Below are 20774 nucleotides of genomic sequence, written 5' to 3'. Positions count from 1 at the left end.
CAGTATTTTCCTCCCAGCTCTTTCTCAGAAGGAATATCAGAAGGAATTAAAACCTTCTGTTTAATTTTGGCTTGATGTGATCGGGCTTTAAATGCATATAATGCTTAAAGACAGAGCTTCAGCTCAGGGGAACAGCTGAGGAGCAGCAGGGCGGTGGGAGACGAGCAGACCCCGGGCGGCCAGGCAGTGCAACCACAGCTCTTTTCTTCCCTCTGCAGGCCACACTTCGATTTTCACTCCTGGACTGTCCGATGAGTCTGAAGCAAGTCCAGCATTTCAGCTCTCCCTGCATTATTATTATGTCCTTCCGGCCAGGTGGGATCAGAGGTAACATCTGTCTGCTCCAGCCTGAAGCAGGGTGCATGTCTGACTGAACTGGGAATCTGCAGACCTCCAGTGACTGCTGGGAAACAAAGCTGAGAAGCCACAGGTGGAGCTTCAAGCTGCAGTTGCCCAGAAAAATAATTCTAGGAACAAGTAGACATAGGCTGGATAAAATATGTCATATTTACTAAGTGACTTTTCTGACTAAGAGCCAGACTTTGAAAGATATTAGCAAGGGTAAAACATTAAGTGACAGAACAAGGACGCTTTAAATGAAGGATGTTGTTCTCCCTTTGATTTACTCCCCTGTACTGCCTTGCGAAGATCTCCGCAGAGCAAGTGTCCTTATTGATGGATACGCTACCCTTGTTAAGATGGGACAATACACTTATTTACAGCTTCCATCATTGTCACGGAGGCACAAAGCAAACAGATATAACTAATGAAGATTTAGCTATTACATAATGCCGTTGCCAACTCCATGCAGAAGTCTGGGTAAGAGCCCTGGGAATAAATCATTTTTCTGTGAGCGTTTTTAATGAATTTAAGACACAAAGAGACCTGCGTGTAGTTTGTGTTAGGACTCTGGGTGTTACTTTTCTGGAAGGGTGGTTCAGGTTTGAAGTGCAAACGAAGTACGGTCTGAGAAACACCGAAGAAATGAAAGCCACACAGTCCCTGCAACGTGGGCTGTGAATTACAGCATTTCGGGTGATGCTGCACAACGAGGCCATACTGAGCTCCAGCCATTAGCTACCACCAGCAAAAAGGAGAAGCAAAAATAACGAATAAGCAAGCAGGAGAAATAGAGGAGCTGCAAGGGAGACGGTCTCATTTCACCAGACTTCAGCCAAGGAGGAATGCAGGAGGAGCTGAGTCGTGCTGCCGAGCCCATCAAGCTCCCCAGCAAAGCAGGTAAGCCAATGCCTCCCAGCCCCTGCCAAGGATACGTGTGGTTGTGCTACAGGAACAACCAGTTTTGCTTGTTCTCCTGCAATCTGCTGTTTGAGAAATCATGAGGAACTTAAACTGATACGGGTAAAAGCTGGAGGTGGTGCACAATCACCTGGAAAGCTCCTGCCAGGCAGGGGAAGAGGTGGGCTCCTACCCATCCCTGTTTCCTGATGCAGTTTTGCACAATGCTATTCCAGATTACACTGTGAGGAACAAAGCAGCCTCTGCTGAATCATTCTGACATTTGCAAAAAAAAAAAGCATTCCCTGTGCACAACTAAAAAGTGATGCAATGCATTTAAATTTATACCAGACAGCCCATTTCAAGAGAGAAGGCTCCATGATGAAACCACAGATGTCAATAGCCCATGTGCTTTGGAAATGCAGATTCAGGCAGGTATTGGCAGCTTTGATCCATCTCTGTATGGTGACTGTTTAGAAAATCCTTCTTCTTCATGTCAGGGAGAAAATGGCAAAGAAGAAGTATGTCCTTCATTTTAGAGTTAGGAGCTGGAATAAGAATATTCTCCTCCTTATCAGTCAGCGTTTGAGCACTTGTTGGTTGGAGGCAAAGTGGCACAAACCTGCTTGTTTAGAAAGACTGAAGCTCAATGAGAGAATCAAGGGAAAGCTGTCCCACATGCTCCTTTGCCCCAGAGCTCTGCAGGCATTTTATTAAGGGTGCACTCACTTCCCCAGGCTCTTCTGGGCTCAGACAATTGTTGAGGGTCTGGAGCAGCAGCTCTTGCTCCAACAACTGGTCCATCAATAGGACTCACTGTTTTTCACACCTGGGCTGTGTGAAAGACGCATTTCATGGCACTTCCCCACATTATGGACTCTCAGGAACTGGGAATGAAATGCGCATCTTCTGAATCAAACTCTGCTATACAAAACCCTCTTTTTAACTGCAGTAAGAGCCTGCTAGGAAGCCTGTTAATTTGTTTCTGCTTGGAGTATTTTTCACATCAACCTGGATAGATATATTACAACTATTTTTTTCCTCCCAGCTAAAAAGGAGAGTTTTCGAAAGATGCTGCATATCCTCTGACCAGTTGATACAATAGATGCCAAAAAGCTCTAAGGATAAAAGATATATACAAAGCGAATACAGTCTTCAGAGTTACTATCCCTAAGGAAAAGGACCAGAAAGGGAGGCAGAGCGAAAATGGTTGCTGAAAGAATGAAAAAAAAAAAGAAAAAATAATAAAAAAAATCAAACTTAATGGTTTGTTACAGTTTGAGGGGAACGAGAAAACGAAGTCTGGAGCTGAAGGAGTTGTCAGGCAGTGAGATAGGGTTACATTTCCTCCACATGGAGCCTGCAGTGCTGGTGTGATTAGGTGAAAGAACTTGGGAGTGCTACAGAGAGAGCCGCCTTTCTCCCTGTCAACTTGCAAAAGCTAATCAGCATCCCAGAATGACAGCTCCCTCCAGGGCGAGATTTCTTAAAACAAAACTAAAATAAAATAAAAATAAGGAGCTTCTTTGGTTGAGTTTCAAACCTAGCTTCCCACCAAAAAAAATATTAGAATGAAATAGAAAGGCTATGACATTCTCCATCAACACCCTCAATGCTAATCTGCGCCCTGATAATAATAACTTCTATAACTCCTATATGTTACTCAAGCAGCCTGCGTCCTGAGGAATATATCTGACTTGATAAACTACTGCCATCAACTCGCACAGCATGATGAGATTTCACGTGGGAGGATGCTGCTGTTTTGTGATGCCCTGGAGAAGCTCTGAGGACAAGATGTGATAAAAATCCTCATGCAGAGCTGAATTTCTAGGAGGCAGTTTTGAGTACGTAGAAAAGGATTCTTCCAGTTTGGGATGCTGGCAAGAAATAATGCCCTTATTCCTGGCCAAAGCATCAGAGGAGTTTTGCTACTGCAGACTCCAAGCCTTAAAAATTCTTGAATTGGGCACCAAAATTAGGTGATATCAGCTAAGATATCACGAGGATTTTCATTTTTTAACTTCTAGCAGAGAAGCTTGCTTTGTGACTATTTAGAAAAATCTTTCTTCTTCATGTGAGAGAAAAATGGCAAAGAAGAATGACATCTTTCAATTTAGAGCTAGGAGCTGGAATAGGGACGTTCTCCCTTCTGACATCTCAATCAACGTTTGGGGGCTCAGTGGTTTAACACTTCAGTTTTCCCCTTGCCAGTGGCTCTGACAGAGTCTTTCTCCTCTACTCCACCATTTATTTTCATAAACCTTTCAAGGACTTCACAATTCAAACCTTTTCATTTTCTACTACACTGATTTCTGTTGGCCAAGGCATCTACTAGAGCTGGGGCTGATGCTTAGAAGGACCAACGCTCCCCTGCCACCTCCTGTGATCCCCAGCAAATCCCTTCTGTGCTCCAGGGGATAAACAAGAGCCCTGTGACTGTTCCACAGGGAACCACATCACAGGGCCTAGCACCATCTGGGACGTCTGTGCACCTATTGGCTGTATGTGGTAAGCCAAATCAGAAGGGTGACACATTGGTCTTCATGCAGAGGAGACAGATGCTTGCCTACAGGTCGCACCATGGCTGGCCACCACGTTACATGATGCTGGTTGCCATCGCAGCCTGAAATGCAAACAGCTTCACAAGCCCATCATTCGTGCTACAGGGAGCAATTGCAATTTATGCAATATATTTCAGATCACTGTAACTTGCATCTTCAGTGGTAAACATGCAGCAGAATAGCTCTGAAGCTGCACAGCTAGATTATAAACAAGCAAACAAAATCACTAGTTAGGCTCTACACAACAGCTTCTCTTTTTTGCTAGCTTGCTTTGTTGCACCTAAGTGATCAGAAAACAGCAAAAACATATTTTAACAAATTGTTCCCCATCTTTTCCCCACCTCCTCAAGGCAGGTTTAATATATATCCAGAAAAAAAAAAAATGATTAGTTTCCAATAAATCATCTAATTTAATGCCACACTAAAATCCTACTTGCCCTTCAGCAGTCTGCTGCAGCAATATCATTTCCCCTGCACAGAACTTGCAAGAAGGTCCTTTGAATTCAGGTGGCTCTGTGCCACCCCTAAGGCACTGCTGTGACCAGCATGGGATGACAGCAGCTCCTGGCCCCAAGGATGCTCAGATTCGCACCAGCTGGGAAGCATCCAGCAGCAAAGTGTTGGCTGTCTGGCTCAGCACAGTTACCAGCAGATGGCAGCTGGAGATCACAGAGGTGCCACTCCACAGCACTAAGGAGAGACGTTTGGGTTTTCTCCAAACTGCAAGTACATCTTGTGATTAATGGGTGACTTAGGTGTGGGCATAGCCTTGGAAATGAGTGGGGATGCAGCCACCCCACTTTGCAAGTCCAGCTGATGTGGGGCAGCTGTGGGAGGCATCAGCTGCACCTGCTCACCCAGAGGAGCTTCCCCCCCACTTACATCCAGAGTCAGAGGTCAGCATATTGCCTGCTGCACTGACCAATGCACTGATACTCTGTCAGCAGTTCACAGTGGACTGAGTTAATGCAGCTGCCTGGGGCGTCCTCTCAGGCCTGGCAACAGAATGCTTCATATCAAGCTCTAACAGATTATGAAATATCCTGTATGTCACAAAAGTCCTGAGGGCAGGATCCATACCCACTTCCAGGATGAAAGGAAGAACTGAGCACCTGCAGGGCACCCAAAGGATGCCCAAAGCAAAGCCATCTCGCCTACAGGCAGCCACCATGGTGAAAAGCAGATGCTGGGGTAGATCCTGCCTTCAGCAGATACCAGCAGTATCAAGGTCTTGATGGCAAACATCACACAATATAAAATAATGTCTGTCCAGGCACATTAGACAAAGATCAGGCAGTGGGTCCCCAGTAGGGTGACATTTGAGGAGCCCATAGCACAGCTAAATCTGGGTCCATCATCTTCGTGAGAACCTTTTAACCACCATGAGAGTCCTTCCTATCCTGGCTACTTGTAGCCTTCCCCAAGCAGCAGAGATGGCTCACATGCAGAAAGTTCTCTTGGCAAGGACAAAAAAAATGGAAATATCCTTCCCTCCCTTACTTCCAAACACTAAAGCTTCAGTTCTGCAGGAGCTAATGGGGCCAAAAAAGGAAGTGGACGGCACATCAAGTACTACTGGTCTAATTCAACCACAGTTGCTCATTTACCAGTGTCAGCCTCTTTGGCTTTCATATCTTTTTTTATCTGTCTCTGCTTTGCCCCTTCTGCTTTGATCTCTTGAACCTCTGTAATCCAGACCCGAACCCATGATAGCTTTATAACGAAGAGTTTGTACGTTTTTGCTTTTGTGACACTATTTTTTTTTTCTTTCTTCTCTGAAACATCAAGCAGATTCCCGCTGTGTAGATAATAGAGGTTTTAGATGTCTAGCTTGAGCAAATGCCCCTTTTACCATTTCCCATAGACCCTTGGACCTCTGCATCCCTGTGCTGCAAGGTTTTGCTTTCCTCTGTCATATTGCAGCAGTAATACCCACTACGTAGGCAAAGGGCTTTACCCGATTTGTGCAGATCTGCAACAGCCCAAGGATTAATTGGATCACACTGTGTGGCATTTTCTACTCCAGGTTCCCAGGGTGCAAATCCGCAGATACCCCACAGCTGCAGGGAATGAGCCACAGTTCAGCCTGGCCCCAGCATTGCTGATGCAGCCCAACCTGCAGTTCTCTCGCTATCAGCCTCTGAACCCAGGGTCCCACTGCCTCTCCTCAAGATGATTCGTTTTGAAAGCAGAGTATAGAGCATCAGACCTGTGTTTATTTTCCCTTTAAATAAGAGTGGCTTGATTTTAATTGAGAGATCTGCCAGTATAAGGCAAGTTTGTGCAGCTGTCATCAAAAAAGCATTGTTTTCTTTTTCTTTCTTTTTCTCCTTTTTCTTCTTCTGCTCCTTCTTCTTTTTATTCTCTGTCTTCTTCCTCTTCTCCTTCTTCCTCTTCTTTTTCTTCGTCTTTTTCTTCTGCTTAGTGACCTGTGCATGCTACTTTCCAGAGACAGGACTACAGGGAACAGTTCCACATGTTTTCCACCTCTTGGCCCTGACTTCCACATGATAGCAGAGTTCAGGAAGCTGAATGTTGCTGAAGGAAGGCTCCATATCCATATCATTCTGACTCAGAGCTGCATAGCACATATCTGTTTTCAGGGCTTTGATGGACAGTGGTCATGAGAAGAGCAGAGCCTGGTTACATGGCACTGAGAATGACTCTGAAAAGAGTGAAATACCACCAGTGAGAGGGTCTTTCATGAGTGTTCTATGACATTGTCTCTCAAGCCTCCACATATATCTCTAACCTATTGCTTTCTATGAGAGAAGAGCAATTTGTGCTGTATAAACCAAACAGGGAGATACAGCCTTTTCCTTTTTTTTTTTTTTTTTTTTTTTTTTGCAGCTGGAACAGCTGGATAGAGACAGTAGCCTGAGAAACTGGCTAATCTTCTTGATGCATTCAGCTGTCTAGCCTTATATTTGTCCTTTAAATAACTTGCCAAAAACACAAACAAGCCCAAAACAACAAATCAGCAGGAAAAAAACCCAAACAAAACAAGGCAGACTTCCGTTTCCAGCCTTGCCCTTCTGCGGTGGCTGGCCTGAAGTAGTTTAATCTAAACCAGGCTTCAGCAATTGCTGGAGAAAGCAGTGTCCGTGGTGGGTATTTCGAGAATGGGGCTCGCCTGCCTTACACCATCCAGGGGTTTATTACCTGTTGAAAAAGCTTAATGTGCTTCAGGTGTTACGTGATGTCCAGATGCCGTGGCAGAAGCAGCTTGGAGAGTGCTGGTGATAGAAATGCTGCCGGGTGAACGCAGAGACATTAGTGCCAAAAGTGATACTCAGTCCCCACTCATCTGTTCATACAAAAACATAGAATTGGCCAAACTGGTTAAGACCCAAGATCCATCCAATACTCTGTGGCAGTTCAGCAGTAGCAGGCACTTCAGGAAGGAGCAGGGCAAGTACATTGCGACTGAGGGGCAGTGATTTGTGGCTCTGGGATTTCCTGAGCCAGACATGGTGTCTTTGTATTTAATAGCCCCTGGTGAATTCAGCTTCCAGGAACTTGTCTAGCTACTTCTAAATCTTTTCATACCTATAGTTTCCTGTAGGATCATCTAGTGCAACCGTCAGCCCATCATCCCCAGACTCACTAACCATATCCCTCAGTGTTTGAAGCTGGGTGTGTTTTCTGTCAGATGCCATTTAAGGTTAGACTTAGATCTAGGTGATATGTGGGAAATGGATGGATGGATGGATGGATGGATGGATGGATGGATGGATGGATGGATGGAGCCTGAAAAAATGTGGCTGTTATGTGCAGATGTGCAACTGCCAGTAGGCCACAAGCAGGATGTGTTTTAGGAGTGAAGACAGAGCTCCTTACCTGCCTGGCTGTTAGCAGGTCACAAGCTGCGGTCTAAATTATGGAAAAAGTCAGTTTTCAAGAGTGAACAGGAACCAGATGGGAACAATTTGTGTGGTAAAGGAAGGACAGTATGGGAGAAAATGTGTCTGTCAGATGAGAATGGTGTGACTGAAGGCAGCATCTCTGATCAAGAAAGTGGAAATTGTCTTCCAACAGCTTTATGCCCACTTTAGGCAAGTAAAAGAGAGTAGCAGGCTGTGGGTCTCCAAGCAAAGACTTGGAATCAGGTCTCTACAGCAGGCTAGAAATTATACCACATTTATACACATTATACCACTGTTACAGTATATGGAACGGCTGATTTCTCCGTGAGACAAACCTGGCAGACACTGCTGTCTTTTCCATTCAAGAATGAAGAGCTTTCTGGCGAAAATCCACCAAGTGCCTTAGCATTTGCAAGGTAGAATAGCGTCTTTAAATTAAGCCACTCAAGAAGTTCATCCTATCAAAATCACCTGCATCATTTTCACCCCAATCAGGAACAGTAGTGGATGGGAATTGTTCAGAAAACTATGGCTCAGACATAGGGGATTTAGAAATTATTCCAAAATCCACATATGGTAAAGGCGTCACAGTGCTTTATTTCCTCACCAACACCACTGATGGAGCAGAAGTGGGAATGTTTTCTGCTTATATCCAATTTCCAGAATTGCTCAGCCCCCATGTAAGCAACCAAGTCATTGGCCAGATGTGGGAAGACACAGCAGAAGGGTTGGTGCTGAGCAATTGTATGTCACCCCTTCCTTGAATGAGAAATTCAAAGCCTTGTCAGCTGCCTGGCAGCCTTGTCCAAGGCTATTTGTGGATCCAGAGCAGTTTTGAAAGCTGCATGATTGACCTCAGGCACACGAGATAGACGGTCAGCACATTTTTGTGCGAAAATGGAGTGCAATTCAAGATTTCTTGTAACTTTTTTTGTTCACCTGACATGCACGCTCCAAAGACAGTGAAAGATGAGAAAATAATATGAACTTGATAAATGACCAAAAGAAAGTTTCCAATCTGCAGTGGTTCCCATTACTCTTCTTATTCTTGGCATCAGCAGTGTTATGGCAATCTTTTCTCCCCCCCCTCCCCAAGCTCTACTCTCACTTAACTTTTTTTTTTTTTCCTGTCAAATTCACAAGGGTGGCACCTGGGAACATTTTTACCAATGGGAAATTGTCTGAGGAGCAAAGTTGTCTCTTTTCAAATACTTTTTCTTAAGGGACTGGAGTGAATGAGAATCATAGTCATAACGTGGCTGAACCCTCTTTGTTTAACTTAATGTTATATAATAATCTAAGTGTTGCAACACAGCTCCTTGCTATGACATCCTTTTTCCATTTGCTTAATTTTCACCCCAAATGCACACTGTTAATAAGCTGCTGAGAAAATACGGCTCTTGTGACAAAATCCAGAAACGGAGACCCTGGATGGTGTGTTAGATACACAACTCTTATTTGGACTGGCAAGTGGCACTGAGATTGGTATTGCAGAATAGATCCATTTTTCTTGCTGCCAAATGTGATGGACAGATGCAAAGGGAGGATTGGAAATGTGGATGGGAACAAGCAGAGTGCAAACAAAATAAAATCACTGACAGAAAGTAAGATGCGAATTAGAAGAGACATGTAATTGCCAGCAGGGAAATGCAGGATGCGGGGTGCTTTGTCAACAGCCTATGTTGAAATAAATGTCATGCTGGCCATGAAAACTGCAGGATTAAACTCCTCCTGGTGATTTATAATTTAAGAGAGAATAAGGCAGACAGACACCCAGTGACTGGGCTCAAAAGAAAAACTCCCATTGACTTTAGTGGGGTTTGGAGCTGGTCCAGAGCAGTAAAGGTTCAAATCTGATCTCTGGAGTGAATAAGTGTATAGTCACTGATTTTAACCAACAGAATCAGGCTCTTAATCAAAGTTTGTTTTACATTTCCTGCTTTTTTACTCATTTTGTAGCAAATCTGGAAGTCATATTTGTTTTTTGGGGGTTAGTGAAAGTAAATAAAGACTGCCATAAAATTTGTGACATCTTGAAATTAAAACACAGTGTAACTAAGGAATATAACCAAACATTTCCCTCTCATTTTTCCCCAACCAGCCCAACACTTTAGCAGAGCTCAAAATAAAATCTGTTTCTGTACAAAGAGTAATATTTTGGAAGCTCCACAAACTGTCCTGAACCTTGCTGGGGAAGGGGGTTAGGCCCGAAGGACTTATCCCTTAAAAAGGAATGCAAGTTCGTCAAGTAAAAGCTGCAAAATGTTATATAACCTACACAAAACAATGTACAAACAAACAAAAAAGACATAGGACTATGTGGAAAACAGAAAATGTAATGAAAAGACATAGGTTTCCAGGTGCTTATTCTTCCCATATATGCCTACAGCATCGTGTGACTTTTTTAGCAGGAGTTTGCAAGCCGCAGTTGAAGAACGTATTGGCTGGGCACTGAATACTGATGTCCAACATGCAAAAGCAAAGACAGAATAAAAAACAACAAAAAATATCAACTTCTGCCACACAAACCCTCTCTAAGAGTCTCAAGCATGTTTTAAATTAGATTGGTGTTTATGAAAGAAGTGTTCAGCACCTCATTTCCTATGTAGAAAAGGCTGTGTCCCCCTCCGTAAGAGCAGATCTTTCTTAAGTGCATAGAAAAGAAAACAGATAAATGCCATCAAGGCTTTCTGTCTTCTGGAAGTGTCAACAACAGACAGACTTCAAATCTTAAAAGCCTATGACTTTTTAAGGAAGAAATGCACTGATTTCCATTTCATGCAATAATTAAAAATAATATTTGCATCTTTTGATATGTGCTTAGTTTTCTTGCAGCCTATTGGCTGCAGATTTCTTCAAAATCTCTTATCTCTACCTGCTAACAACAAATAAACAGGTGATTAGATGTTTCCAGTATTTCAGAAGTTACTCCAGGCCATGCCAAAAAGCTCCTGGGCAGTTCAAAGGGCTGTCTAAAGGAATTACAGCTCTCTCTTGTTGATGGAGTCCCCTGCATAAGAGCTTAGCTCCATGGAGCTGGGTCAGAGCTATGGGTTTGTGAGCAGAGTCCTTTCTAGAATTCAGGACAAAATCCTTCTCTGTAAAATGCTCCTTTTACAGCTATGTTTCCTGCATAGAACTACAGACAGAAGTCTCTGGAGCAGAAACTTCTGGTGGACTTCTGGCCAATACATGGAGCAGATATTTTTCTGACCAAGAAACCATAGCTGTGATGATCAACGAGAAGAATAACTAACACAGTGGCATAGCTAGAAATCACATAGCTAAGATGATAAGATGTCTTCATGCCAGGACTAGGAAAAGAAAGGAAAGCTTAAGAAAGAAGGTGTGAGATTGGCCCTGCAGTTGAATTAAAAGGTCCATATAGCAGTCACTATATACTAGTAAGGTAAGTGCTAGAAGAAACTTCTAGCAAAGATTTCTGCTTTGAAGAAGGTGGACACTTCTCCAAGTTCCTTGCTGCTGGAGATGAGAAGTAACACAGCTGCAGTCTTACAGACCTTTGGTCCAAAGGACAAAATCACTCAGGAGAATATGAGCAAGTTTGTCTGCAGATACCACAAGTGGAGACAAACAAGAATCATAAGGACAAATAAAATCTACAAGAATCAATATCCAGAATTGTAGTGATGTCTGTCTCTGCGAGACTGCGATTAAATCACACCTTAATTGCATTTTCTGTTTGACATTAAAAATACCTTTAGAGCAGCCTTTGTGTAACAGCAGCAATTCTGGAAAGGAAAGGTTCTGAAAAATGTCTTCATACTTTTCTGTGCATGTGCATAAATATTAAACTGCTTTCCTTTCAGACACACCACTGCACTCTGTGCTTGTTTGGATGTTGAACCTGGAAACTTCTCAAAGGTTTTGCGTACGGATAATTCATGAGTTAAAGCCCAAATTGAAATGCCGTGTTACAACTTGTAGAAATGTTAGACAAATATAATGACCATATTTTCCAGTTACCTAATACCCACTCAAAATATAAAACCTAAAAGAAAGGAATTGTTTTCATTGCTGTTAACCAGACAATATCACTCCAACTAAATATAGTATGTGATGAAACCAATTTAAATATTGTCCAAGTATTTAACACTGTAAATATTGGACTTAACACTCCATAAAAACAGGCTTTGATGATGCAGGCTGACAAAAGGAGACTAGTTAATTGCAGATTACATCATGGCTAGGACAGCATCACTGCTAGGACAGCTACGATAAATGTGAAGTGCAAAGGAAATCTAATAAAATAAAAACAGTCCCTGTTCAGTGTTCACCTTTATCAGCTTCTTTAACCTTTTCTTTGCAAAAATAAGTGGAATATGTAGTCCCAGATAAAAGAGTTTCCTGATCTCAGCGTGTTCCTGAAGCTTGCATTTAGGTTTTGACTTCAAGATCTGTTTATGTTCCTTTCACTACAATAGGACTTATGTGTACCTCTGAAATTTTCCCATGGAGGGAAGTTTTCCTGAGTCAAGGTCTGAAGTCTGTTAAATCTACCTTAGTTTTTTCCAACAGTAACTGCATGTTACTGCAAAGCATGGCACAAACCCATCAAAGGTGAGGAAAAAAAAAAGATGTCTAAAGCTTTTGGTTACTGATAACTTAAGATATTTTCTCAAATTCTTATCTCAAATAACTATGCTGAAAATAGAAACAATTTAATGGCATTTCCTTATAAGGTCCCAGCTGCTGTGGCAGCCATCTGAGAAAGTACCTCAGTGGGAAGTCAGGGAGTCATTGATGAAATCAATGAAGGTGATTACGGTGGCTGATGCATAAGTGATTGCCACCATGCTTTGGATATAAAGCTCACTCATGTACCTCACAAAGTGCTGTTTCCCTCCCTTATTTCATGGGTCTTCCTGTCCCCAAAACGTCCCTGCACACACACCTGCTCCATAAAACCTGAGTTCCTGTACTTAGAATCACAGTGTCATTAAGGTTGGAAAAGACCACTAACCAACCATCATCCCAGCAAACTTCCTATACCATCCTTCAGTGCCTAAAAAACAGCAAGAAATGCTGATCCTGGAAACAGCCTAACGCTAACAGAAGTCACTGAAGACAAAAAATGGGAAATGGTTTTTTTTTGTTGTTGTTGTTGTTTTTTTTAATCTTTGCCTCTTCTCCTTGTTAGGCTGCTCTATCTTGCCCTGTCTTGAGGGATGCAGGATCGTCTGCAGCCACGGTCCACTTCAGCAAGTGGTGCTGAAGAGAGGCATGCTGCTGAGGTTGCAGCAGCAGAGAATGTCTTCCAAAGGCCAAGAGCAAGCTGGTCACAAGTGCAGGCAGGAATGGGATTGTGGGCACTCCTCCAGCTTCTCTCATTTCCACTGTATTTGTCTTTCTTAATTAATCCTGCACCACCTTACTGACCCAAAGACATGGCAACAGCACCATTGAGAACAGCAAGGATTAAGACTTTTGCGTTATAATGCCTCAGCCATGAGATCATAAATGCCTTATGTTCTGTTTTGTTATGTTGAGTTGATAAAGGAGAATGATAAAACTCCCACTTTCTCTCAGTATTCAAGTGAGCTAGTGTGTCTGGGCTCATGAGATCCTGGCAGGCAGAGAGAAAGCAACAGCGCAAAGACCTCAGTCTTGGTTGTAATCAAATAATAAGGCTGTTTGAGGACATTACTTGTTAACATATTAGCAGGTACCAGGGTAAGTGTTTATTTAGTCCTGGTGTAAAAGCATGTCTAAAATGATTTATGCCGGAAGCTGTTTCACAGCAAACAGGCTGCTTTCATGAAAGCAGGTCAATCACCATCTCCCATCTGCCCTCATAAATCATATTCAGGTGCTAATGTAACCAAAAGGTTTGTATAATCCATACAATGAACATGGAGGTCTGGGTGGATACAGTAATGCCTGCCTCTGTAAATGCCTTCTGCCTCCAAAGGTTAATATTTGGGGGGAGTCAAATGATGGATTTAAAGACAAAAGAAAATAGACTGCCATGACAAGTAACGAAGTGTACATACAGTTTTCCAGCCACATTTTCAATACACAGGAGTAACTTGCCACAATCCAGATCTGCTTCTTGTACTGTTTTTGCATCAAGATACCTTCCATAAATATGCTCGAACACGAATTAGACCATGATTTTAATGTAACAATGAGAGATACCAGAAGCACAGTGCCATAAACACAGATTGGCATTATGCGTTCTCCGCAATTCTCAGTTACAGGTCAGTGTCCCATTATTGACCTTTTTTTTCATGCTAGTGGAGTATGTCTTTGGGAGATGACAGATCTGAAAGATCCTGCTGGACCTACATTCAAAGTACAATTACATCAAGCTCGTTTTGAAACTTTTTCAGATCTTCTTTTATGCTGTTTTTTCCTTTGTCCTCCTGCCTCTTGTTGCTCCTCTTCTTACAAGACTACATTTCCCTTCTTCCCAGTTTTCAGCCTGAACTTATTCTTCATGTCCTCTTGCCTGTGCCAACATTGTCTTTTGTTTTAAACAGTTCTTCTCTCCCACATGTATTTATCACTGGACATATTTCTAGCTTCATGAGGCTTGAGACAACCTCTACAAAAAGACATGATTAAAAACTTAATGATATGTGTTCCACTCCCTTCAGACAAAAATTTTATAATTTTCATTCATATCAGTCAGTAGTGTCTTCTCTCAACCTTCAGCGGTTCATATCCACACAAGAGAAGCCAGCTGATGATGTAGAATGATTTGGATTGGTTTTACAAGGATAAGTATTCTGGAGTAGCATCAGCAGCATGCACTTTCGGTTTAGAAAGTTGCAACTCTCTCTTTTGCTGTTACATTCATTGGCCAGCAACTTCATTCCCAATGTCAGTGCTGTAAAAATGGCTCCAAAATATTGTATCAAAATATTCTCATTTGGGACATTACATTGTGAATATGAGTGACAGATCTATTTGTTCAGAGGAATGATGTCATATTACTTGTTTGCAGAATGCATCTGGAAACCTATTGATGGACCACGACAGCCAGACCACAGGTAATGATCACATTGCCAGGGCTTCAGCAGCTAACTGCTCTTCATTATTTGTGAGTCATATTATGCTATTATGAAGTCAGAAAGCATTAGGAATTAATAAGTCAAACATAAAATGATACCACACAGCACAAATAACAAGTTGTGTGAAAATCAATGAAGAGTTGATACAAGCAGATTGAAGGCAAAAATGTTGTTGAAACTTGGTATTTGGTGACAAGATGTGAATCTAGGAGTAGGAGTATACAATAAGAAAAAGCACTTCTGTGAGTGGCAGCACTAACTAAAATAGACTATGGACTTCTTCTTATTTAAGTTCCACCAAAGTGGAAAAGTGCCCTTTGTTGAGAACAGTTACACAGCTGTGTCAGCCATAATCCTTGAAATGTGACTTCCCTCTCTTGTGAAGAGACTGTTCAGGTAGTAATTTTTAAGACTGGTTTCTGAACTATGCCATTTGTAGAGATGCAGGATTCCAGTGCAGGAATGGAGAGAGAGTGGCATTTTCAGCTGTAATCCATCTAACCGTGTTAAGTGAGATGAATTAACAGAAGTGTTGCAATGACTTTAAGCAAGACATATTTTGTATAAAGTTAGAGGAAACAAATTTCACCCTCTTACTATGGAACTAAAAAAAAAGTTACTTGACTTCTGAAATGAAGACACTGCTTTCTGAATCCCTGGGACATTATCTTCCTCCAGGTAAGAAGATGAATGTAGAGAAACAATTAACATAAATAGGAAGCGAAAATAGAAGGAAGCAGGATGTGATGCTGGAGACAGAGGAAATAATACCTCTTTGGTACCACTAAGCAGGATTGCAGGGATGATGGGAACGTATGGAGAAGTCCCAGGTCCAGGATAAGAACCAGAGATGTAAACTGTCATTCATTCTCTTACTACAGCCTTGTTAGTACCCAAACATGGGGAAAAAATGAACAAACAAACAAACAAAAACCCTGATGAGTGTTAGCCAGGCAGAAGTTTTTTTCTATCTATAATAGCACTCATTCATTAACTATAAATAATCTACACTTACTTGAGGGGTCCCCAACAAAGCCATGTGTGCACTGCATAGAGCACTAGACTATCAAGGTATAAACTATTTAAAGCAGCCAGTGTTTGAATTGTCATTTTTTAAGTTTAACATAATGTTGTTTCAATATCTAAAGCCTCCTTCCCCATGCAGCAAAAATGCGAAACACATTGAGAGAAAATGTAAAACATACTAACTTGATTATTATGAGTGCTCTGGATTGTGTCACAATTCACTATTAATTTAGAACACATTCCAGTGGCTTCTCCCTTCCCTCTGCATTCTGGACCAATCTGTCAGAGAAATACAACACCAATTAAATAAAAAAATATATATGTGCATATATATATTTTAAAACCTGCTGCTTGTAGGAAATGTTTTGGATATGCAGTTTAGGGAGAGTTGTTTTCCATTAGCAACTTGAAATGATGGGCTGATTTTGATGGTCATTTGCATAATGAATTTCTTCTGGGCTTCAGGGACATCCATATGGTCAATTCTACATATACCATCATGGTCTTAATGATGAGGTTTGTCTCAGCTCCGCCCACCCATGACGGAGCCCCAAATGATAGTTAAATCCCCTAATTGAGAAATTGTAGCAGCCAGAACCAATTTCTGCTCTGGGAGAGGAGAAATGGCCTTGTGGTTACAGCTTCAGAATACAACTCAGCAGAACTGGGCCGTGCTTCTGCCTCTTTTATAGACTTCCTGTGTGACCTTGGGCTATTCACATATTCTATTCCACCTGTAAAGTGAAGAAAATTTGCTTTCCTATTTCCTCATCTTAAGAACATAAATTATTTGGGGTACGAGTAATCTTAGACTGTGTTGTGGCAGTACTGGGCACTATGACATCCTTGTCTCAATAGAACTATTGTGAGCATAATATTTATGTGCAGCATTTTGTATCACTTTGTCCAAAGCAGCTTTTGGAAGATATTTCAAACCCTATTTCTCTTCTCATGCGTATCATCAGACTTTTCAGAGATTCTAAGAGACTTATATCACTTGTCTGGCCACAAGGTGTGCAATCAGTAAGGCAGGCATGTATTAAAGAGGCAAATCTTTCTAGTCATTGCTGTTGCTTTTGTATAAAGTCAGAAAGACAAGAGTGCCTTTTAGAAACCACATGGAATCTCCCAGTAGGGAAATGCTCAGAACTTACCCTGCATAACAAAAAAAGGACCATATTATGGCTTAGCTCCGCCAGAAGAGTGGATGGATCATTCTGGATCTGTGAATTTTTTATGTGCTTGCTTTTCTTTTCTTTTCTTTTCTTTTTTTCTTTTTTTTGTGCAGTGGTGTTAGTAAATTTGTGGCAGGCAATTCGGGATCCAAGCACAGTCAGCACAGCTACAATATCTCTATCCAGTTTGTACCCAGAGGGAACCATAAACACCCAGTTGAGCACTCCCATTGCTGGTTTCTTGCTTTTGGGAGCAGAGCACACAACTCAGGGAGGACATCAGCTCTCCAAGTCCCTTTCAGTCTACATGGGGCAAAAGTTTGAGGGATTAGGTTGTTTGCACGCAGAGAGGAAAAAAAAAAACCAACTTTGTGATCTATGATAAGTAAAACTTGTTGGTATCCTGAGCAGCAGCAGACGTGTACAAAAGCAACCTCAGGTGATCTAATCCTTCTAAGTCCTGACCCCAGCGGGAGCAAAATTTGGCAAATGTGAAGCAGGCGTTGAGGAAAATTCTCCTCTTGCTAAGTGGGTCTCCTTTAAAATGAAACTCTTTTCTTCTCCAGAGACTGAGAGCTTTTCTGTGCTGAAGTTCAGCTGCTGAGGGATGAAATCAGCCTATGCAGAGTTCACTCTGGAAAGACAGAAGCAGGACTGTGGTCTGTTAATTCAAATGTTATTAGCTCCAGTGTATCTCTGCCACTTTTTGTACATTGTTGAGGCATCTGGGCTCATCCTGCCACAGTCTCCAGCAGAGCAGAGTACCTCCAGGAGGACTCCCAACCCTGCTGAGCTTTTCTGCTGACTAGAGTGGGAGCCTAACGCAGGTGTTTCGGTGAAACTTACACAATCCAGATGTAAAATCCAGTGGCAAGTCCCTCAGGATTAGACATGTCTGGAAATGAACATTATTGGGCTGATAAGATTTCTGAGTACTTTTTCCACAGGAAACCCACTGATTTTCATCTCTGGCTCTGGCATCCAGTCTTCCTACGGCTCCTGGAGAGGCATACCTCAATTGCCTGCGACAAGACTTGAACAGAGTAGCACCAGCTGACACAAGAGCTGGGCTGGGGTGGCAGCTAAGGAGGAAAAGCATTCTGTTCTTTACTGTCAGCTTTGAAAATGTCTTCAGGAAAGGATTACAATGCCAAGATTGTAATACTGGTTGCATAAGAGGTACTGTTTGGAGGCAATCATTACTTGGAGCAAAAGCTGAGAGAAGAGGCCATTCACTTCATTCCTGCCGATATGCCAAATAAAAAGGGATCAGCTAAACCACAGACAAGCCCCTCTCTGCCTTTGTAGCTGTTCATTTTTTCCATCAGAGCTCAGACCACGGAGCTAAAATTCAGTAATGAAAACCTTCCTTGCAGCCCGTGGCTTTGCTGTGCCCTAGACCAGAATTATATTGAGGTGAAATGGAGTCAATCCTCAATTCTCAGAAATGCAGCAGGACACATGATGGTCTCAGCTTTAATCTACAAGCAGACAAAGCTCCTGCAGTGGGGCTGCATTCCGGGCTGATGTTTCTCATTGCTCAGTTATTGAGAGCCTGACAGGAAGCAGAGAAATGTTATCAATTCCCACTGCTCCAGACCATCAGTCTTGATCTGCTGACATACCTGACAGCTCAAAAATGATCAGGTAGCAGCTGCTTTTTGATTTCTTCTATTATCTCTAATCCACTGTCTCATGAAACGGTTTGTTAATGCTTTAAGGACATCCTAGTGAGGGAAGTGTGTTTTCCCCTCTAGCCAGCAGGTAGAGCCAGCAAGCCTTGCATCGTGTCACAGGTTAACAGCAATTTCACAGAAACCTAGGTAAACAGATTGGTTCCTCTCTTTTCGTCCTTCAGAGATAGCCTCGAGTCTAATAGCAGCCCTAAAAGCCAGTGTAGGGAATGAAACATATCATACTTGCCCAGGTGACCTTCTGTAATGAAGATTTCAGTGTTTGCTCCAGCAACTGCACAAAACCAGGGGACAGGAATCTCAATTGACATAACCTGTACCCAAACTGTAATTTAATTTTTTTAATTTGCCTTTTTTTTTTCTTTTTATTTTCTTTTTTTAAGAAAATGAAATTAAAACCAAACAAACAAACAAAAAACCTCCCTGCTTTTCACAAACATGTTCCTTACAATGTAAAGGGCAATGGCACCCTGGCAGGACTGCACTAGGCATGCTTCAGGCCATCATGCATTTCTTTCTTCTTCACAGCAATCAGTGACTGGGAGAGTCTTTGAGACAACACAATGAGTGGGTTTGAGTCACAGTCTCAATTTTTTGGCATTTAAAAGTGAAAACAAGGTGGCGCATCCCAAAAGCTCTGTTGGTCTATGCACATCGTACTGCAGGCTGCAGAGCTTCTCCCTGGGCACTGCCCAGGCACTAGTCCTCATCAGAACCTATCACTCTGCCTCATGGCCATGGATATGGCCTTACATAACATATTTTGTGAAAGAGTACTCTTCAGCTTAGATTGCACATAACTTGTTGTATCTAAGGGAAAAAATGAATAATTCTACAGATAACAGTTATATAAAATAATACATAATTTTTTATTCTTAGTACATGTATACACAAATATCTTTGATTATTTTGGGGAATCTTTAGACTGCTCCATTTCAGCTTGTGGTCACTTTGTGTACATTCATTTCAACATCACTAACGATCACAGATCTAACATACTTTTTGTAAAAAATTACTGACATTATACTCTACCTACACTTTTCATCTAAAATATATAGTGTCTGTTTTCCTCCCAGCACTTTTTAGAAACCTTTTGAATTGCTCTCCAATGCAATCTCTCAGCTTTCCCAGCACGGTCATTTGTCTCTGATAGGCGCAGTTTTTCAGAAAGAGGTCAAGGATGGTGAAAGTTGCTATCACATCACAAGGAGTTGATAGCGCTACTTTCCCCTCAATGCTTTCTTTTGCTTCCCTTGCAAGGCCTCTTTCAGTTCCCTTGACCCCACTGCCCTGCTCCTTTCTAGTGATACAAGAGAATTAATAATAGAGCTCCGGTTTTCACTGGAGCTGCACAGCCGCTGGGATATGGCAGTAAAACACACAAGCTCACAACAGCTAACCCCTCCACCTCCTAAAATCCATTTGCCTTGGGGCCTTTGATCTGGGGCAGGTGGGAAAGAAAGCAAAAACACCCTGGGAGAATTACGACCGCAATGCCTTCTTAGGTGGCATCACGGCTTCCTTGGGACTCCCCATGCCATTAATGGCTCCTTTGTGCCAGTCTGTAACAGACCACTGAGACACTTACGTAAAGGCTGCGTGTAGAATAAAAAGCAACTTTTTCCTTCTTCTTTCTGAAGGTCAGATTCGTTTCAATCTCACAGCAGTTCATGCACTGTTGCTTGTGTAATGGAACAGAGGTTGGGGGGGAGAGGTGGGTCTTTTTCTTCTCTTTTTCTCTTCTGTGGGAACAGCAGTGGCTCCTCACATAAGCACAACATCTCTCCCTCCTTGATACGGAATTGTCCCACTGGTATTTCCAGTTTCCTTAAACCGCTTGATAAATCCACTTTTTATTCACCTTCCAAAATTCACTAGTAAAGACAAAGATCCCATCCATCATTAAAGCCTCAAAGATTAGAACAAAATAAAAATCTAGTCCTGCTCTTGGATGCCAGGACTGTCAAAGTACCATGATTTTTCACAACCTGCAGAGATTAAAAACTGTACGGGTGATATGGCTGGAAACCCGGCTTATTGAGACATCTCAAGAAGACCTGTACTGCATTAATCTCTGTGTCCTTCCCATTCACAGCAGTTGTCTTTCCATCCTCCTAGTAACCTTTTGGCAGTAGGAGAAGAGACCAACACAATCAGGAATCTACCTCTTCTTCAC

The 20774-nt window shown here is 42.2% G+C and overlaps 1 long non-coding RNA gene across 1 annotated transcript; it reads left to right on the top strand.

Moving 5' to 3' along the window:
* The first annotated feature begins 204 nt into the window (after window positions 1–204).
* On the top strand, window positions 205–20072 carry LOC146543735 (uncharacterized). Its single transcript, XR_014885248.1, has 3 exons — window positions 205–1239; window positions 14637–14682; window positions 17852–20072. It is a non-coding gene; the product is annotated as an uncharacterized LOC146543735 (long non-coding RNA).
* Window positions 20073–20774: the final 702 nt, after the last annotated feature.

The sequence above is a fragment of the Meleagris gallopavo genome, chromosome 10, assembly GCF_905368555.1.
Source record: "Meleagris gallopavo chromosome 10, MGAL_WU_HG_1.1, whole genome shotgun sequence".
In the NCBI taxonomy this organism is placed as follows: Eukaryota; Metazoa; Chordata; class Aves; order Galliformes; family Phasianidae; genus Meleagris; species Meleagris gallopavo.
Note: the sequence above shows the minus strand (reverse complement) of the source record. Positions and strands in the feature narration are given on the sequence as shown.